The 20,481-nt window shown below is 37.5% G+C and overlaps 1 protein-coding gene and 1 long non-coding RNA gene across 2 annotated transcripts in view; both read right to left on the minus strand.

Annotated features, from left to right (window-relative positions):
* Positions 1 to 13,167: 13,167 nt before the first annotated feature.
* LOC134752207 (uncharacterized) lies at positions 13,168 to 19,429 on the minus strand. Its single transcript, XR_010128740.1, has 2 exons — positions 19,374 to 19,429; positions 13,168 to 19,309 (listed from the first exon to the last, which is right to left on the minus strand). It is a non-coding gene; the product is annotated as an uncharacterized LOC134752207 (long non-coding RNA).
* A 488-nt stretch (positions 19,430 to 19,917) lies between these two features.
* Positions 19,918 to 20,481, minus strand: part of LOC134752164 (RNA-binding protein Musashi homolog 2-like) — a 160,222-nt gene continuing 159,658 nt past the window's right edge. Inside the window, exon 5 of the mRNA XM_063687770.1 lies at positions 19,918 to 20,469. The gene's annotated coding sequence lies outside the window, so the exon portion shown is untranslated. The remainder of the gene's footprint in view (positions 20,470 to 20,481) is intronic.

Consider the following 20,481-nt stretch of genomic DNA (forward strand, 5'->3'; position numbering starts at 1 on the left):
ATTAATTACACTGGATTTAGTTTACAAGGTGTATTTCGTTGTTGGTTTGCAAGTTTGCATCGCCGTAATGTTGATCTTTCTATTTCGCGGATAATTTCTGCTAACTGCCAAGCTCAAGCAAATGCATGCTGCATACCATTTGCAATGACAAAATGTGGCAATATCATCATTAATGGCAAATTTCTATAAAAAAAATATTACGTTTACAATGACACTACCTCACTTTGTTCTATTAAGTCGGTGCTTTAAACTCTATATTGTAGGTATGGTAAATTTGATGTCTGTGTTCTCTATGCCACTTCGTACCTTGTCATATTGACAATAAAATAAAGCTCGCTCCAGATTACGCGGCGCGAAGCAGCGAACGCGAGTGTGGAGTCGATTTCGCTGATTAGCGAACTATGTAGACTCCAGACTCGCGTTCGCGGCTTCGCGCCGTGATTCGCGCATGAGTGTGGAGGGCCCTTTAGAATCTCTAGCGATTTTCACACAGATTGTTAATGTGACAAGATACGAAGTACATTAGAAATCCATGACTGCATATCCCTAAAAACCATCACTATAGTACCATAGTGCTATACATTGCGGCATTTGATCGTTCGATTGAATTCGTTGCTCCTACTTAACCGGCATCTACATGTATGCTGCAATGTTTGTAGAAGTTTTCTCAGAATAATGACTAAAGCTTTGAACATGATTCGACATTATTAACCGACTTCAAAAAAGGAAAAGGTTATCAATTCGACCGTATATTTTTTTTGTATGTATGTTACCTCATAACTCCGTCATTGGTAAACCGATTTGGAAAATTGTTTTTTTGTTTTAATGTGTATAGTCCCAAGTTGGTCCCGTTTTTGTCAAGACCCAGTTCTGATGATGGGATCCATTAGGAATCCAGGAAACTCCTCAAATCTCAGAGGCATACATATATCAGTTTTAGTATTTTCATCAACAAACCAAGCACTTTCATCCGCACCGACTTCAAACGTATCAGTTTGGTAGTGCATATAAAACGAGATAATATTTTATTTTTTCCCGTTTGAAGTCGGTTTTACTTTTTTTTTTAAATTAATTTTTAATGTCTGATAACACTACAACAAACTCGCCCTTAACGTTTCCGGTATAATTAACTTCAATGTTTCCGGACCCTTCCTTTTTGCCAGACTAGACACAACCATAACAGCGCTTATCTGGTTTATACGCCATTAAACACAACCGCTGACGGGATTCGACGGGACTAATGTTTCAACATCATATCGCGTTTATGAGACAGGTTCTATGGTTGTTATAGATGGCGCCAGCATCAGCATATGCATTACCTGTTAGTTTTGTTCTATGAGATTTGGCTTAAAGAGTTAACATCCAGGGAAAAAAATCTAGATTTTGATACTATTTGTTGTATTGAAAGGTAAAACTAACGCTGGCGCCATCTGTAAAATGCTTCGAACGACCAACCCATTAGGCTTCTGGTAAAATTTAGGTGAAAAAAATACAATCACACAACACATTAGTGCCGGGCCCGTCGGCGGGTTTTCTGTTCGTAGTCGGTTTCGATCGGCTACGAGCGTACTGCGTAGTGCTACGAAAACGTTGATAGTGAATATTAACACTAAGCTACGGTCATAGCGCTACGTCGTAGCCGATAACATAGGTTTCTCGGTATGTAGCAAAAATGCTACGTAGAGGCAAAACGAAAACATGTCATGATTAGCGCTGAATGGGTTATTAATAATCAGTCAGATCAAGTAAGAGAAGCAACCCCACAAGAAAAATTAGACCATTTTCATTGCTCGTTTGACTAATTTATTTTGACCAGGGCCACAGGAACACTGGCTAAAGGTGACGTTCGGATATCAGATGCAGCTGCACTACTGTTGCAACATTACTGCAGCGGCGTTGATCGATGTATGTGTCTCTGTATCTGTCAATTTCCTTGATAAAATGAGTAAGTATCTCTAACGTTCGCCGCTGCTTTGCTTCCGCGATTATGAAGTTCAATTCGTGAAATTCGTCACTCATTTTATCAAGGAAATTGACAGATACAGCTCCCGCTAGTAACGCAGCGTCTTACGAAGCGAACAACTGGCGAACGCGAAGCGAAGCGGCGCAAGGGCCCACGGCGTTCGCGTTCGCAAAGAGATCGCCCACGTAGGACACTTTTATAGGTATCAAAGGATTGATTCAGCCCGCACCGCATCGCTTCGCTTCGCGTTCGCGTGTTGTTCGCCTACGTAGTACGCTGCGTAATGCATCTGCAGTTGCCAGCTGAATGTCGTTTTATACCTAATTCAAATACAACTGTTTTTAATTATGTAAACAACGTTGAGGAGAAAGCTCCTAGGGCTCTTTTTATTTTGGAAAGTCTAGGACTTATGCATAGTCTTTTATAGTACTGCATCTTGCGTCATTGATTAGATTTAAATTGGTCCCTTATATATATATTTGATTATTATTAAAGCATTCAGATCTAAAACATGAATTAATAATAATATCCTAAGTAAGACCAGGAAAAGCAACAAACTTTAATAAAATAAATAAGCGGTCAAATCAACAGTCATGCGCCATCTTGCATCTGGCGTTTGGTTATTGCTCGGCGTATTGTTTCGGCGGGAGAAATGACAAGTGTCACCAGCAGACGAGGGAAATCGTGCGTTGACCGGGAATGTTTTTTTCAATAATTTGTTTAGGAGCCAGTGCGCCAGAAAATACGACAAATATAATACGTAGTGGTTACATCGGAAACATTCCCTACAATATCGGTTGGACAATTTTATATTTTCTATTGAAGGCAAAATAAGGTCAGTATATCAAGATCGCGACTAAAATAAAGAAATTCAAGATGGCGACCGTTTCGTACAATATCGACTTCAGATTCGTGTTAAGGGGCCTCTCGGATTCTCAGATACTAACGATTTTCATCACGATCGAGTCGAAAATAAAGAAAATCAAGATGGCGACCGTTCCATTCAATTTCGACTTCAGATTCGTGTTAATACAGATCGTTTTTTTTTAATTAAATTAAATTAATTTAATAATTATTTATTTCAGAAATTCAATTTCCATAATATATTAGTAACTTATTCTATTAACTCTTAACCTATGTTAGTGACAATATTTATGTATGTAATCTATGTATACTTTAACTATTATAAACATGTAGGCTACTCCAGTACTTCCAGAAAGCGCCATCTATCCTGTCTGCGACTGTGGCTAGTTTTAAGTTTTAAGACCCGACTGAGCATGGTAACCATTGTCATAACAGGTCATGGACTATTTAACAAACATCTTTATATAACAGGTGTCACCGACAGTCCCCTATGCAGAGGATGCATGGAGGCAGAAGAAACAGCCTCTCACATGGTGCTGGTATTGCTGGAATGCAGTGGAGTGGCTCCATACAGGGCAAACATCTCGGATCCCCGAGAGACCTCCCCGAGGTCCTACTTAACATCAAAGGTTTGATAGGATTCTTCGAAGAGCTGGGCTGGCAGGACTAGTTCGTAAGAACTATTATATAATCTGTGGGACTAGCCCAACCCCCCCCCCCCCTCCAACCCCCATGTCACGCAAAATAGGCGCCAGTCGTCGAGTTGCGGAAAATCGCCCGAACTACGATACAATACAAGGTTGATTTTTGTTTAATAATTTTTCAGTAATTTGTTAGTTTTCACTGTCACCTGACGATACCTTCAGGTCCACAGCGCAGGCTTCGTCACATTACAGAAAGCTCATCCACCTCAGGTTTTGTCAAGACAGAATGTGCGTTTACCTAACTTATTGTGGTGGCGCCATCTGTTCACGAATTAAATTTTCTTGATTTCTGAGGCACGTTTTTTCCTTAGACTGTATCCATCTTATACGGAGTTATATGTATAAATCTTTGTTGCGATGTAATAACGTCGATATCGATATTATCGATGTAATGACATTCCAATTTTGTACATCTCTGAATATCAAATATCAAAGGAATTTGATTTGACCTTATTTCTAGTATCAGTCGAGATAAAGTTTTATTGAGTGTGTGATCAAATGCCGTAATCAATCAATCAATAATAATTTATTTTGAACAAAAGTCCATGTGACTAACATACATACTACTCGTAATACAATCTTAGTACAAACATAGTACAATTTTACATACTGGGGCATGTAGCTGCACCCAGTCTTTGTAGTGGTGTGGTAATGATCGTAACATGCGCTTTCTGAACACGTCATATATGGCGCAAATGGCCCTTAGGTAACCAAGTAACCTGGAGTTACCTTGGTTACCAGTACAATTTGACACTGGGCGGTTTAATAACTTTGGTGACATATATATAACACGATTTTAATTTCTGCCCGCAAAATCCAAAATGCACACGACTTTTGCTTAAAAAACGTAAAAAGCATTCCTAACGGTATTGTGGAGCTACGTGAGAATATTTCAAATCGCTTGGTCGCATTAAATCGCCATTTTGTGGCAAAAATAAGAGATGTCCTGACCGCGTGTGGACAATATGGGTGCACGTGTCCATTTCACACATATATTTATGTATAGATTATTATTGAATTTGAGAACCGTAAAACCTCTCAGCTATAAAAGCTCCCAACTATGATTAAAAATTAACTATAATTTATTCGTTCAGGTGTGTTTTTTGTAGCTTGAAGGAACATTGGTATTGATATTGATACTTAATTTTGAATTTAATTATAATTATCTTTAAATCACTTTTCATCGCTGCATATTATCTCAATCTGCTATAAATATTTTTAAATATTATATTTTGATATAAATTTGATCGCACGCAATGCTTTACTTTGCTCAAACTGTTTGTCATTATTAGGGCTGGCGCTATGTTCAATTAGGATTATTTCAAATATTTGACGAATTATCCTTATGTCATTAATTATGTAGCCGTGCGATTGCCAAGTCATTAAAGTATTAAAAAAATAAAGGTAAGTATCTAATATTGTTACGGTTTTAACACCCCCTGGCACTGACTAAAATAACCGACTTGGTATCACATTACATCTCAAAACTTTTTTGTAGTAGAAGAACTGGGTTGCGAGACTTGCATCTTTTTACATGTAATGATCCGATGAGCACGAATATCGCAAAACCGAACTTAGTTTTAAATGTCCGATCGCACTGTGCACAATAAAGCTGTAATGTTTAGCAACTACCTAGTAAGGTACCTACTTTCCTCGTGGTAGTGTAGTAAGGTGAAATATTTTGTGTTTCACTCTGCGATAGAGTTTCACCTGTCGTGCCTTGAAACTCTCGCAACGCTCAAGATTCAGTTTTATAATTTTCAAGTCCTAGCTTGTTTGTACTTTGTGTCTCAAAATTAGCATGAGGGGTTAAAGTTTTTCTCCCTAGTTAGACAAATCAAAAACAATTGTTTTTGAAATAATTGAAAAATTTGTAAATAACTAAGAAGAAATAGGGGCTTGTGACGTGGGGGGGGGGGGGGGGGGCAACTCTTCCTTTCGAGCTTTCTCGGCTCCGTTCGGCTGCATTGCTCCGAGCAATTATTAGGGTTCACACAACTTAACGTCCCTTTCCGTGCGCGATCACAGATTAATGACTTGAATTGTGACAACCCTAAATAGCCGGAAGGGATAGTTCCATACATTAGAAAGGGACGGCGTGATTCGTCCCTGAATCTCTGTCAAACTTCGGTTTTGTAGAAAGTGTCCTTTCTGTATGGTAGTACTATTTAATTAATTTATTCTGTGGTTGTAATTAAATTAAGGGCCATGCGTGGGCAAAACCGAACTTAGTTTTAAATGTCCGATCGCACTGTGCACAATAAAGCTGTAATGTTTAGCAACTACCTAGTAAGGTACCTACTTTCCTCGTGGTAGTGTAGTAAGGTGAAATATTTTGTGTTTCACTCTGCGATAGAGTTTTACCTGTCGTGCCTTGAAACTCTCGCAACGCTCAAGATTCAGTTTTATAATTTTCAAGTCCTAGCTTGTTTGTACTTTGTGTCTCAAAATTAGCATGAGGGGTTAAAGTTTGTAAATAGCTAATAACTAAGAAGAAATAGGGGCTTGTGACAGTCGGGGGGGGGGGGGGGGGCGGCGGAAAGAATCTTCCTTTCGGGCTTTCTCGGCTCCGTTCGGCTGCATTGCTCCGGGCAATTATTAGGGTTCACACAACTTGACGTCACTTTCCGTGCGCGACCACAGATTAATGACTTGAATTGTGACAACCCTAAATAGCCGGAAGGGATAGTTCCATACATTAGAAAGGGACGGCGTGATTCGTCCCTGAATCTCTGTCAAACTTCGGTTTTGTAGAAAGTGTCCTTTCTGTATGGTAGTACTATTTATTTAATTTATTCTGTGCTTGTGATTAAATTAAGGGCCATGCGTTTTTTTTAGTATCTAAAATATATTTGGTCAAGCAAATCTTGTCAGTAAATAAGAACAAAAAAAACTATACTCATCCTTTTCTTTTGGGTGCTAGTACTAGTGTAAGACAAAGATAGTATGATTCTCTCTGTCTATGTTCGAAATGAGACAGTCCTTTGACAAACTATAGTGGTCATACTGTTGCCTCACGATAATTTTCCCGTAAAATAACGGACACGGATCCACGTAGATACATTAAAAATATTAAAACGCGCGAACACTCCCAAAGCAATTAGACGACATTGTTTAGGCGTAAAACATTGCAGCAACGAAACGCTTTATGGCGGCAAACGCATAGGTACCGGGAAATAAAAAAGTTTGCAATATTTTTTTAATCGCCATATTTAACGCAAACCGCTTTCGAATGAGATGTTTTAAATTCCGTTTTGCTTTAGGTATGAATTATTAATAAAAACGATGTTGAATGGACCACAAAAAAACTCCATGTGACTGTTTTGCTCCGCATTATTTTGATTATTATTGAACGGATTTTTCAAACCTTTGTTTTATTTAATAGATATTTTTATGTAGGTTAAAGTTAGACTAGTACCTTCATAGTTTTTTTATTTAATTAATTTTTATTGTTACAAAGCATTTATAGAAGAAAAAGTGTACAATATTTGTGACGTCATTTGTGTTCTCTGAGGTTCCATTCAATTCATTCATTCAATACCAAACATTGCCCGAACACTAGCTTACGGTCGTTGATCCAAATCCAACATTACCGCGCCTGGTCTACCGCGACGTGTTACCTCTCTGTCGCACTTGTAAATTCGTACGTAAGTGTGACAGGGAGTCAATGGGCCACCGTGCCGTCCGCGCCCACCGCCCACCGTAGAAACATCTAACATATTGTACTGTCTTTAGGAAGTACAATATAAATTTTGAGAGCGCACTATTCGGCAACAAACTGTCTTCAGTTTGGCGAAAAATTTGTATACCTATATATACAAATCCCTAAGTGTTTATTTAGTCCTAAGTGTTTTTTTTAAATAAATAAATAAAAAATAGATCCAGAATGGTAAAATATTCTATAGTTGGTCAAGCAAATCTTGTCAGTAGAAAAAGGCGGCAAATTAAAAAAATGTAGGCGCGAAGGGTTATCGTCCCATAGAAATTTTAAAATTCGCGCCTTTTTCTACTGACAACATTTGCTTGACCAACTATATATACCTACAGTTTGGCCAGGGACTGTCTCATTACAAACATAGTCAGAGAGAATCATACTGTCTTTCTCTTACGCAAGTACTAGAAATTAATGAGTATAGGGTAATTGCGTCAGATACCGTCCAATTATAGGAGATGCCAACTTTGAAATGCAAAAAAAAATATATTTAAGTAGTCTTACTTAAATGTGTTATATTTGTTTGTATTGCTCATATTGTCTATTTTAGGTTAATATTATTTGGCCTTAAATAATGGTTACGGTTTATTTTATAAAAAATATAATTTGCAAGTAGCGAATTAAAAATAGCGGGGAAATGCCGCCAGCATCCTTGGTACAATGCCTCAAGGGCCTTCAAGGGCCTATTTTAGATTTAAGCTAGTTATTAATTTCGTTTACGTAGTACCACTGTATATATCTTGTATGTAAATAAATGTCTATATGTTTACTGAAATTAAATAAAATATAAAAATAAATAAATTAATATATTAAAAAAAAAAAATTATGTAAATAGATCTATTGTTTCGACATTAAGGATTGTAATAAGTCCAAAATTGTGCGTTAAGGTAGGTTTACATTCAAATTATACGCAATTCTTTGTGGCAACTCCGCCAAGTGGACGGAAACAGGCACTGGACGGTGAACTGACACAATTACCCTAGTTTTTTACTGACATATTTTGTTTGCCAGACTATAGTTCTCAATGCACCCAAATGAAACAACTGAGAAATAAAATCCTACCTACGTGGAATTTTAAGCGCCTGTCAAAAAAATTATAGCAATTTTATCTTTCCATAATATACCTTTCTATAATATTTTTGATAATTTCTTTGTTATCCTTCTAAGTACACATTTGGGAGGTACCTATAGTTTAGCCATGGGATGGGACTGTCTCATTTCAAACATAGACATAGAGAATCATAATGTCTTTGCTTTAAGCTAGTACCACAAACCACAATGTAAAAAGTATCAGTGGACCGACGTCTTTGATGTTTGCGTAAATGCCGACACAGCACAAGAACACTGTAGGGTTGTCACTTTTACACAACTGCTCAAGACTTACTATAAGACACGCTAGTAAGTAGTACCGAGCTACTAACAACGGCGATGTATGCAGCTCGGGTGCGCGACCCGCCCCTCGCCCCTCGCACCCCGCACGATTGCCCTGTCTAGACGGCTTCGTCGAATGACTATTGTTTTATAGATTGTGCCAGCCGGGCTAGCACATGATTGGCGCGAGAGTATCTCGCCGCGGCATAGACTACCCGTCCCCCTTTAATTCATACAGTTAGCAACAGACGGGTTGGTAGTCTATCTCGCGGCGAGATACTGTCGCGTCAATCATATGCTCGGCTTACGGTACTAGCATCCAAAAGATAGGGATGAGTATAGTTTTTTTTTGTTCTTATTTAGTTGGGTTGGGTTTGACAGACTACATTTTAATTTCATACTTACTTCCAGAGTAATTAGAGTTCCTCGAAGTGTTGAACTCCCATAGAAAAATTTGACCAGATACCTAAAAGTCTGCAACGATTTTGATAGCACCCGCAGTGCAAGTTCTATGCACTAACTATCAAAACCGTTGCAGACTTATCTTGGTCTAATAACTCCTATTCATGATGACACTACAAGTCTCCGTATCCTTGGCTTGGCTTATGAGACCCCGGCAAGCTCGGCCGAATTGCACCTTCCCATACAAACGTAGTTCCGCTTTCATTTTAAAACTACGTGTTGGATTGTAATGAAACTTTGCACATACAATGACATGAGGTATATCTAGGTCTGAAATTAGTTTATATAGCTCCAGTTTATAAAACAAACGAAATAGAGCAAAAACAAGTTTTGTGTAAAAACTTAAATTCGCTGTATTTTTTTAACTATGGTATCTGAAGCTACATAAACTAATTACAGACCTAGAGATTAGGATATACCTTATCCTATTGTAAGAACAAAGTTTCAGAGCCATCTAGCTAATAGTCGTATTAACCTTTTCGACGCCGTGCCAAACACAAAAGCTGTCACTCGGACGCCAAGTCACTGAAGTGTCAAAACTGAAATTGAACTTTATGCACATGCACGTAGGTCTATGTTGCTCTGTGGTCTGTGACGGATTAATCAGTCTTAGGCGTTGGACCTGCGGTGCCGATATATCTGCCATTGGCGTCCAAAAGGTTAAAATGAGAGCGGAACTACCAAGAACCAAGCTTGCCGGACACCCTTATTATTAAATATTATAGGCTTTTCAAGTTGTTTTATAGAGTGTAATCGGCCCAAGGTAACTGCATATCATTAGCAATGTCAGTGTCGATATGATAGCATAAACGTTAAATTTCAATGAATATAAGTTAGTGCAGAAGTTAGTTTGGTCAGACTAAGCACACAGCTCTTAGGCCAGGATTACACTTGTAAGTTTTACTTACGTAAGTAGGGACAAAGCTAATTGCTAGAATGAGATAACGATATTCATATCTCATTCTGTAGTATAGCTGTGTCCCTACTTACGTAAGTAAAACTTACAAGTGTAATCCTGGCCTACTACCAATATTTCATCTGGGATTGGGATTCCGAATGGACAGTTAAGGGGCCCACTGACTATCAGTCCGCCGGACGATATTGGCCTGTCAGTTGTTCGGAACTGTCAAATTTTTATTCTAACTGACAGGCCGATATCGTCCGGCGAACTGATAGTCAGTGGGCCCCTTAACATTAGAACCAAGTCATATAACCGAAATCCTCAATTTGTATTTCCTTGTAATATTGTGACTAGACAGGGTGTGTCTGTAATACGCACATACCTAAAATTTATGCTTATGTCATCCTAGTTCTGTGGTAATACGAGCAAAAAATTAAACTAACTGACCAACATTTGTTCAGCGACTTTTAAAAATAACTTAATTTTTATTATAGTTTATTCTAAGACGCAATGTATTGCGAAATTTGTTTTGTTTAAAGCGTGACTTTATTACACTGATGACAGCGTACATTAAAGACAATATTAAGTATGAAAAATACGAAGTCGGAAGTCTTCATTATTTTTAAGTCGATGAACAAATGTTGGTCAGTTTGAGGAAGCCTAGTTTAATTTTTATCATGTTTTTTTGGTCATACCCGGTATAATAGCGTTCATTGTGTCCCTCGGAAGGTCGGTGCACACGTGCGTGTGCGTAGATCGTGCGCGTTGTAATATATGAATGATACTTAGAGACGGCACACCGCGTGCGTGTTACGCATGCACGGCTCCAACATATTAGCGTACACGTGCAGTCTACGCACACGCATCAGATTGGCGCAAGTAAGATAAGGTAATTGAATAAAACAGCATGATAGAATGTAAACCATTTACTTATGCTATTCGTTTATTAGTTCCAATTGCGCAGCGCCACCTCGCGGTGTCAGTCGGGAACCAGTAGATAAATATACAATACAAAGCTAAGTTAAAACTCTGCAAATCTTTTTACAAACTACGACTAATACCGTTGTTAGGAGCGACTTGGCAGTTTTCAAACTGAGTAAATAAATAAATATAAAGAAAATTGCTAGATGTTGTTTACCGTGAGACGTAGGACGTAGATGAACATTTTCAGAAAAAAGTATAGCATTTACTTTACTCTCAGTGGCAGATTTGCCCTAAGGGCCGCCCAACACTAGCGTCTTTTTAGCGTCGGCGTCTAGTCGGCGCTATGGAGAATGACGTTGCTGCGCAGTTGCGCCAACGTTGCGTCGAGTAGCAGCCATAGAGTTTACTAGACGCCGGCGCTCGGGAGACGCTAGTGTAGGGTGCCTCTAAGGTCGAGTAGGTCCGGGCCTAGGGCGGCAAGACATTAGGGGCAGCAGTCTATATAATGGGTGCTGAGCTGCTGAGAAAGGGCCCGGGGCCTAGGGCGGAAGACTGCAAATCTGCCACTGTTTACTCCGTACTTTACGTCCGTGATCTTCGCGAAAAACTAGCTCGGGGGCCTAGGGGCCTATGAAAATAGGACAAAGGTCGCCGTCGCACATATTGCGTCGGGAGGTTTAAGACCTAAGTACAACTACTTATAATGACTTGTATTTTAGATGCGATTAACACGTTCACTCTCCCTATACCTGAAGTTCTGAAATTTCTCGTACTTAACTGAAATACCTAAATAATAATATTACAGAGGGTAGACTTAACTTTCCATATAATAATATCCCGTTTAGAAAACTGCCAAGTTGCTAGTCGGTGCAATATACTTGGAATACTGCCTGCCCGAAATCACCGGTAGATTTAAAGATATGCGAAGTCATAGATGGTATTAATATTAAATTAATTCTGATGTCTATGTAATAGGGTGCAGGCCGCAGCCTACTGCAGTAAAATCTAAATTTCGCCTTTCTCATCGCTCTTGTATATTCGAGCAGATAAAGAAATTTCGATTTTATCGATACCTACCTACTTTCGCGGTAGATTTAGTCAAAATTATCTATAAGGTGTACCAAAAATCATAACCTAAATAAGTAATTATGATACGTCAATCTTCCTAGCCTTTTTTTCGCGGTATCTTCTATACTCGCTGTAAGTTAAGAAGTCAATTTAGACAGTAACTGATAGCATATATAGTTGGTCAAACCAAATTGTCAGTAAATAAGAACAACAAAAACTATACTCATCCTTTTCTTTCGAGTGCTAGTACTAGTGTAAGACAAATTTAAGATAGTATGATTCTCTCTGTCTATGATTGAAATCAACTGAACAGTCCTTTGACAAACTATATCTAAGGATTCATAATTAACTGTCAAAATTACCTTCTTATCTGCGTTAGACTATAGTGCCGTGTATTGTCAATTGCAAACCTAAATTGCATCTTGACATGTAAAAGTGCCCTTGTGGCCTATTTGCTAAATAAAAGTTTGAGTTTGCCGAAAACGGTTTGTTAGATTGATTTTCGAACCATAGACATTCAGCTTTGAATAGGGCTGGCCGGTCGAAGTATTTAGCAGCTTGCCTTTTTGTTTTTTTTTTTAAACAGAATTTTATGCCCTGCATGCCAGCCCTTTAAGCCAAATGTCATAGAACTCAACTAGAGAAAGGGGCAAGCTATTGATGGCGCCATCTATGCAAACCTTTGACAATTGCCAACCCCTTTCAGTTGTTTCTGAGGTGGCTCAAACTCCTACCGTAGGTATGCCATGGCGAACCTATATAATTTGACAAAGTGTTTCTTACACCTTCCTGAATTTAGTTTCCAACGACAGGGACACAGCAATACGTAGAAGTGAGATATCTCCATCATGTTTCAAGTATGGCGGCGATCCTGCCGTCAGTTTAGAAAATATAATAAGCTCTTTAGATTTAAACGGAGTACTAGGGGTCCTTATAATTGTACAGATTGGAACACTTATTAATTGATTACTAATTGGACGTATTTATGCAAACGGGAACCAATCCACACCAAATACTCATTGAAAATCGAACCTTAATGTTAAAACAATGTAGTAAACATTTGAATGAGTATTTGGTGTGGGTTGGTTCCCGTTTGCATAAATACGTCCAATTGCTTGTCGCTGAAGCCTATCTTTAGAAACTTCGTATTCGGAGAAGGCACATTTCGGTTGCCACGTTTTAAATGAGAACTAACAAATCGGCTTCCCAAGAAAAACATTTATTGACTGATTAATTGACAATATATATATATAAAGCACAGAATTCCAAGCATATTAGCACAAAGGTCAATTAGGAACGTAAAATGAAAAATATTTTCTTGATTTTTGTAATGAACAACTGTAACCAGCAAATCACATTTTATTTTTCATTTTCCGTAAATTATTACGTAGGAGTAAAAAATCTATATATTTGACAGAATTACAGCTACGACTAACGATGTAAATATTGAATAATTTCGATTATATACTGTTTAGTAGATATACAAATTCGAGGGGCACTTCTTTTTCGTTTTCAATCACTATTCTGCTATGCCAGTGGGTCGTCTACTACGAGTCATGGAAGTAGCATTATTGAATGCCTATTTTATAAATTAAAATATTAGAAATAATAAAAACAAACATAAAATTTCAAGTAATAATGTTTTAAGTTGTCGCTATAAAGCCTTTTTAAAAGCACAGATTTTTAAAGTACATGTCATAAAACAAAGGCGCGTGTTAAAGCTACAAAATAAATAGTTTATCGAGGTAAAAAGTCACATAATTAAAAAGGCTAGTACCTTTACCAAATACTTTCATGAAACGAAGTACCACCACTGGTTTTATCATTCTTTCCAAACTAAAACATTCCAGTACTAAAGTCATATTATACCCAGTAACTTTTTAACTACATCAAATCGATACAGAAACTATTTTTAAATTTTAAAGACAAATTCAGAGAGCCTAATATCTAGTCACCCCTAAATACAGGTTACCTACATGATAATTAAATACAAATATTATTAATAACAATGTCATTAAATCTAGAATATGTACAAATACGTTAGATTAGAAAAAACAACTAATTGTTAAAGTTCAGAGAAAAACTATTACAAACTAAACTTTGTTTTGTAACGCAAAAACAACTAAGTATACAAAAGTAAAAAAATCCTAAATTAACTTTATCAAAACTCATAATTTATCACAAATGACTAGTCTAGTACAGAAGTCACAATTTATAGAAAAAGTTTCTCAACTTACTGAATTAAAGATTTCAGGCAACAAAAAAAGATAATACCTATATAAGATTATTAATCCAATGTTTTTTTAAATTAATTTTTAATAAGCAGAAACGTCTGCGAACGATGCTATTAAGCGTAGAATAAATTTGTGGAAAAATTACTGCCTTGGGTGAGACTTGAACTCACGGCCTCTGGATCGATACTCCAGCGCTCTGCCAACTGACCCACCAAGACCTCATCCATAGTCATCTTCCCACTATATGGGTGTAGGGGACCCTAGCGACATCTACCGTAAGAGCGTTACACTTCTTAAACGGCCACCGGAGTTCCAAAAGTCATATTGGAAATTCACCAGTTACGATGTGCTACCCATTCCCATACCCTAGATCTATACAGTGGGAAGATTTGCTGATTATGGATGAGGTCTCGGTGGCTCAGTTGGCAGAGCGCTGCAGTATCGATCCAGAGGCAGTGAGTTCAAGTCTCACCCAAGGCACATAATTTTTCCACTTAAATTTATTCTAAGCCAATGTTTTTTGTTGCCTAAAATATATTTTTTTGAGATAATGTATGAAAATGTTACAATTTCATAGATATCAGTGCTACGCGAGATACGCAGGTACTAAATGAACTGTGAACATGATATTGTCACACAACGAGGCACTGCACCGTTCCTTGTACTGGGGTTTTACACTACTGAACACTTTTCAACTACAGAAAACACTATTTAATGCACCTTAGGCGCTGAAGCACTTTTTCAGACCTTTAAAAAATTCAACGGTCATAGATAAAATGGCGGCAAAACTGACTAGATTCAGACGAATGCTCTTGCAAAAAAAAAAAAAAATGCCAGAGACAAGAAAAGGCGGAAAATTTGACAGATCCAAACAAGTGCTCTTACATATGTAGAATAAAGAAATCAGTGCATCCCAGGCAATTGGGATATAATTAAACAAAACATACGAAATGGGTGACTACAATCAGTCTATTATTATCAATTCATAGGAAGACGTGTCAGTGTAACAAGTGACATAAAATCGATGCATTTACAATACTTAAATTACTTTGTACTACTACAAAACGAAGTACGTTGTACTTGAAATTTTCTGTTACTTTTTTAAACTTCTAAAATACACTACATGTGAAAAATCTTAATTTGATTTATTTACGAAAATCGATCACATCTTGTTCAACAGAAAAGAGATACAAAAAATATATTTCAAACTAATCGAGTCTTTGGTCCATGTACTACTTCTAGAAAGATCTACGTTTCTCGTTTTTCAAATAGAAAACTAACTTAAGGCACAACTCGATTGTGTCTTGTAGGGGGTCTCTCGGCTGATATGTTATTAATTCTAATTTTCTACAGGAGTCTACACTACAGAGATTAAAAAACAAGCGATTCCCAAAGGTAAGTCTCATCACAATTTTTTGTAGGATTTACGTAAAATTTAATAGACCATTCATCTAAGCTACTAACGGCCAGCACCCAAAACCATGTATTTAAACTATGTTCTACACTATTATACTGGGATGCACTTTGGGTTGGGGACTAAATAACTAAGCAATGAAACAGCATCTGAAAGTGAATGACAATACTGATTTCGCGTCGACAGAACTACCTATGATAGTCATCATATATAAAACCTTGACGAATACTGTCATGACACACAAAATACTAAGATTATGGAAATACTGTTTTGTATTCATCACATACACTATAAAAACGTTATATGTAAACAAGCATGCGTCGCTTTCTTACTAAAATTAAAGGGACGAATGCTTAGATGACGAGATACAGTCAATTTACTTCTGTATGGAATCTGTTCAGAACATTTTTACAAGCGTAAACCTAAGAAACTCTTGACCAAAGACTATAGGCACTTTGATCAAATTTGTAAATTTATACTTGTAAAAATATTGTAGCTAATCGCTAAATCGTCTGTAGATCTGTCACCCGCTTGCGCTTGTTTGATATGTGTATCTAAACCAGAAACAACATGTAAAACTAAGGCCCTCTAATAAAGTCTACAACTATCCCGACTTTACAAAACGCAATCTCAATAATTTTAACGACAATAAAAGCTGCGTGACTATTAGGATCCGCCTCATATAAGTGTAAAAGTATGTATCCTTCAAACTATGATGCACCGATGAACTTTTAAATTAAAGGAGTGTGGACCGAATAGCCACGCAGCCAAACATGTGCCATCACCAGTTGCGTCAAGTCAGTATTGTCTCACCGAGCACGAAGTCTTCGTCTTGAATCCAGGGCTCCTGCTGCTGCCATGCACACCACTGCTACCTCCGTCTGCATGCATCTATCTCCTCCTCCACTATACTACCAAAGAAAATTGTTGTACTAACTGGCGCCCAACTGGGGCAAGCTCATTCCAAAAACTACTGAAATACTTCAGTTTACTGTTACTATTGAAGGGAAGCGATAAATGAAAATCCGACTGTGTTTGTTACCATTTATTACTAAGATTTGTTCTATGTGAAGATGAACCAACCATATTGCGTTGAGGCGCGCGGCCGGCGCTCTACTGCGGGCGCTAGCTAGGGGCGCTAGAGTAGCCCAGTATCTATTGCCTAGAGTTGTCTATGGAGCGAACGCCTTTTTTGAATCTGTGGTCTCCAGATGTGCAAAAAAACCGTTGTTTAAACCAATTAATAAGCGCCAACTGCACCATCCTACTAACCCGGGGTTAACCGGTTAAACTGTTAACCCAGTGTCAAATTGTACTGGTAACCATGGTAACTCCAGGTTTAACGGTAACCAGATGTTTCATTAAACGTCTACTAACACTTATGTTTCTAAAACATCCGTTGCCTTTTTAACGTTATAGATTTTTTAAGAAATCAGAAAAGGCGTCGCCAAAAAGAAAAATACATCAATCTACAGATTTCACACAATACTGATACAAGTCATTCGGTATTTGTAATATTTGCAAAAAAGCTAAGGTACAGCGTTTACTCCCAATACATAGACTTGTACAAAATGCATGTTTACTGCACTAGTACCTACTGTCTGGACTAGGAATGGTTACTATCATAAGCGTAACTAGTATCAAACTAAGCATCTGAGCAGGCTATAGATTATAGAAGTATAAAATTAACCTCTTACTGTCGTTCCTAGATTCTTGAAATATCCGGAGACCTTTTAAAACACCAAATTAACACTCTGTCACCTGACACTGATTGTTACATTTCTGGATCGACAAACAACGTTTTCGAAGAATTGTCAAGTTAACACTTGATAATTTTATTGTAAGAAAAACGATGATCTGGCGTCTATTTCACAGACTTGACAATTGACACCTCATACTGTTAATGTCAGATGGCAATTATGAGAGTGGTGAAACAAGTCTTTTTTACATTGAAAACGATACACACCTTGTTGTATCTACGCTTTCTAAATCTGGCGTTTCGTATATCTGGAAATTCGAATAATTGCTTACTAGTTACGCTTATGTTAAGATTTAAAGTCTATGTTAGGGACCAGTTATTTCCATTTTCGACAACGAACGCTACTCTACTACCCCGCCCCACTACTGAAACCTCGAAACACATACAAGAGAAAATCGATTACATATTGCACAATGTATTATCTACTGCAATTTAGTGTACTATGTGATAAAATAAAAAAACAGCCCATTTCTAATATATCTTAGATGAGAAACTATGTTAATTGATAAATACGAGTATATCTACCATAAATAAAAAATGCAAACTCCATTACAACCAAAAAATATACATAAAAGGAATGTCAATACAGCCTCTTTATAGATATTGCGATGTCTGGAGTTCGCTTGGGACACGACACACATTACATATCTATCATCCGTAAAAAATGACTTACGACGTAAGTAACACAATTTTAGACTAGCATCAGAACAGACGCGCATTCAAATTCATTTAAATCATAAACACAATTAGTCAATTATTATACATATAATATCTAATGTCGTGTCCACCGCGCCGCCATTTTGTCGAATGTCGCAAACAAGATGGCCGCACGCCTTTAAGCGGCGCATGCCTAAGTGTTAAACAAGTTAATCACAAACTCTCACTTATCAACAAGTGTTCGCACATTTATCACGAATAACTTTTAAATACCAATTACCAACTTGCTACTGAATACACCGATCCTATTATACAAAAATATTTAAATATTTTATATTGTAATGCTTGTGTATATTAAATATTCTAACATGGGAGCGCGCGCTGCTGTGCTCTCTGAACAGTGCTTGAATCGACTTATTCTTGTATTTGCTATCTCTTTCTGTGCCCGCAACGCGCGCCAGTGAATATAATAATAATGTTATTGCTTTCGGTTAGTCATACTTATCGATATTATAATGTATGTAAAACTTCAAAATCGCTACACTACGTCACTACTCTAGCATTTGCCATACATTAAAACACACAACATAATATTAACCTTTTGTTTAACATACTTTATATTATACCAATCCAAAATTTGTATATCAATCCATGTATATCTTATTACCTTAGTTTACGAATATATATTAAATGTTGTTTACATTTGGTCCAGTGGTACCTGGATGCGAAGCACGGGACATCGCTACGTGCGCGTCGTGCGAATGTGTATTATGGCACGTTCAATGCAAGCTTTACTCAAACAAACTACGTACAACTAGGCAAGAACTATTGAGCAAGATTAGACTGCAAGTTGATTCCCGCTAAAATAACATAACTTTTATAATTCTATAACAAACTGACTAGAGAGGAATGTATTGTTAATGGCGATAAAGAATAATCAAGCGTCGTAGTTGGCCGTCTCTTCAGATTATTGTCTCAACCTTAACTTGGCTAGTGCCTTACCTCGATACAACATGAAATGGCGTCTGACAAATCAAATTCCTGATCCAATGAGTATAGAACATGAGTACTCTACGTTATCTTGAGCAAAGAATTGAGTTTTTGGCTAAGTTTTGGCCTATACTTTTGGCAAATAAACTTCTCTAGAGGAAGACTGTAGGCCTCAAGCGAAGCGTCACTACACGGTCTAAACTACGTGCCTACGTATCCAATATTTCTTTCAAAGTTAAAAGATTCTATCGATCGTTTCGACCTCCCAAATATTCATAATATTAAACTAACACGGGCACGGGACTTAATCGCGTAAAATCTTACGTTTATTTATCCCAAATATTGTAGACAATGATAACTACAATGATCATTCAAACACAAAATTGCCTCAACATTAAAGTTCATGTCGATATATCATAGACAATACCTGCGATCGAACAGAATCTTCCTAAATTTGTTTCACCTTTAAAAGAAATACTTTAATAGCACGTTTCACAACCAACGTGTGGCAAACGCCTTATGAAGAATTGACAGTGAATGAATTGGAAGATAAGAGTCGTGATTACGTATAAATCCATGCCAACCATGCCTTACGCTACCGTACAGGGTCCAGCGGAAGTGTTAGTCGATTATAAGACGCTTATTAGACTATTATATTATACGCATGCCTCCTCTACACCGACTTACCATCCGGCTCCTTGAAGCCCCACCCTCCCATACTTACGCTTAAAAAGGTACATATGGCGCCCTACGTGGGGCAAAGATTTCGCAAGTCCATCGTCACACTACTGAACAAAATACGTGCAAACTATCTATGGATAACAAAAGTGATCATACCATATCCCAGCACAAAATATCTACCCCACGCTTAGCAGCTAGCGAAATAAAACACACTTTATTGTTCTAATATTATCCATGTAATGACACATTGGGTACTCTAAGTGCTCCATTACATACAGTTATGTACGGGCAAAAATCTAAGTCCGCTAAATACAAAATAACTACTGCTAGCCTACCGCCGCCGGCCGCTGACAAACAAAAACAAACGAATGCAAACGCAGCGACCGACGGCACATACCATTTACCAGTGTAACTTACAGGTGTATAGAAAAAAATATAAATAATTTGTTAAGAATTTTGCAACATCACGACTGCTGAGAGTAGTGATATTTCAAAGAGGAGATATATATTAAGAAAATATTAAGTACACAGTTCAAAACTAAGGCCACCGCTTCTAAGTTTTGGCAAGACAGCAAGCGGTCAAGGGTTACTAAGAGTGTAGGACATCACAATAATATCAACCATCTAATACTGAGAATTTCAGGAAAAGTAATACTAATATACAAAAGGTGTCACTTGGTGAGAGTCGGGCCGTTTCGTCGTGACCAACGCGTTCATTTGAAAAGCGGAGAAATCTCAACGCAATCAGTTGTGCCAACATTACCGCTTCAAAATTTT

This window comes from Cydia strobilella, chromosome 24 (assembly GCF_947568885.1).
Source record: "Cydia strobilella chromosome 24, ilCydStro3.1, whole genome shotgun sequence".
Taxonomy (NCBI): Eukaryota; Metazoa; Arthropoda; class Insecta; order Lepidoptera; family Tortricidae; genus Cydia; species Cydia strobilella.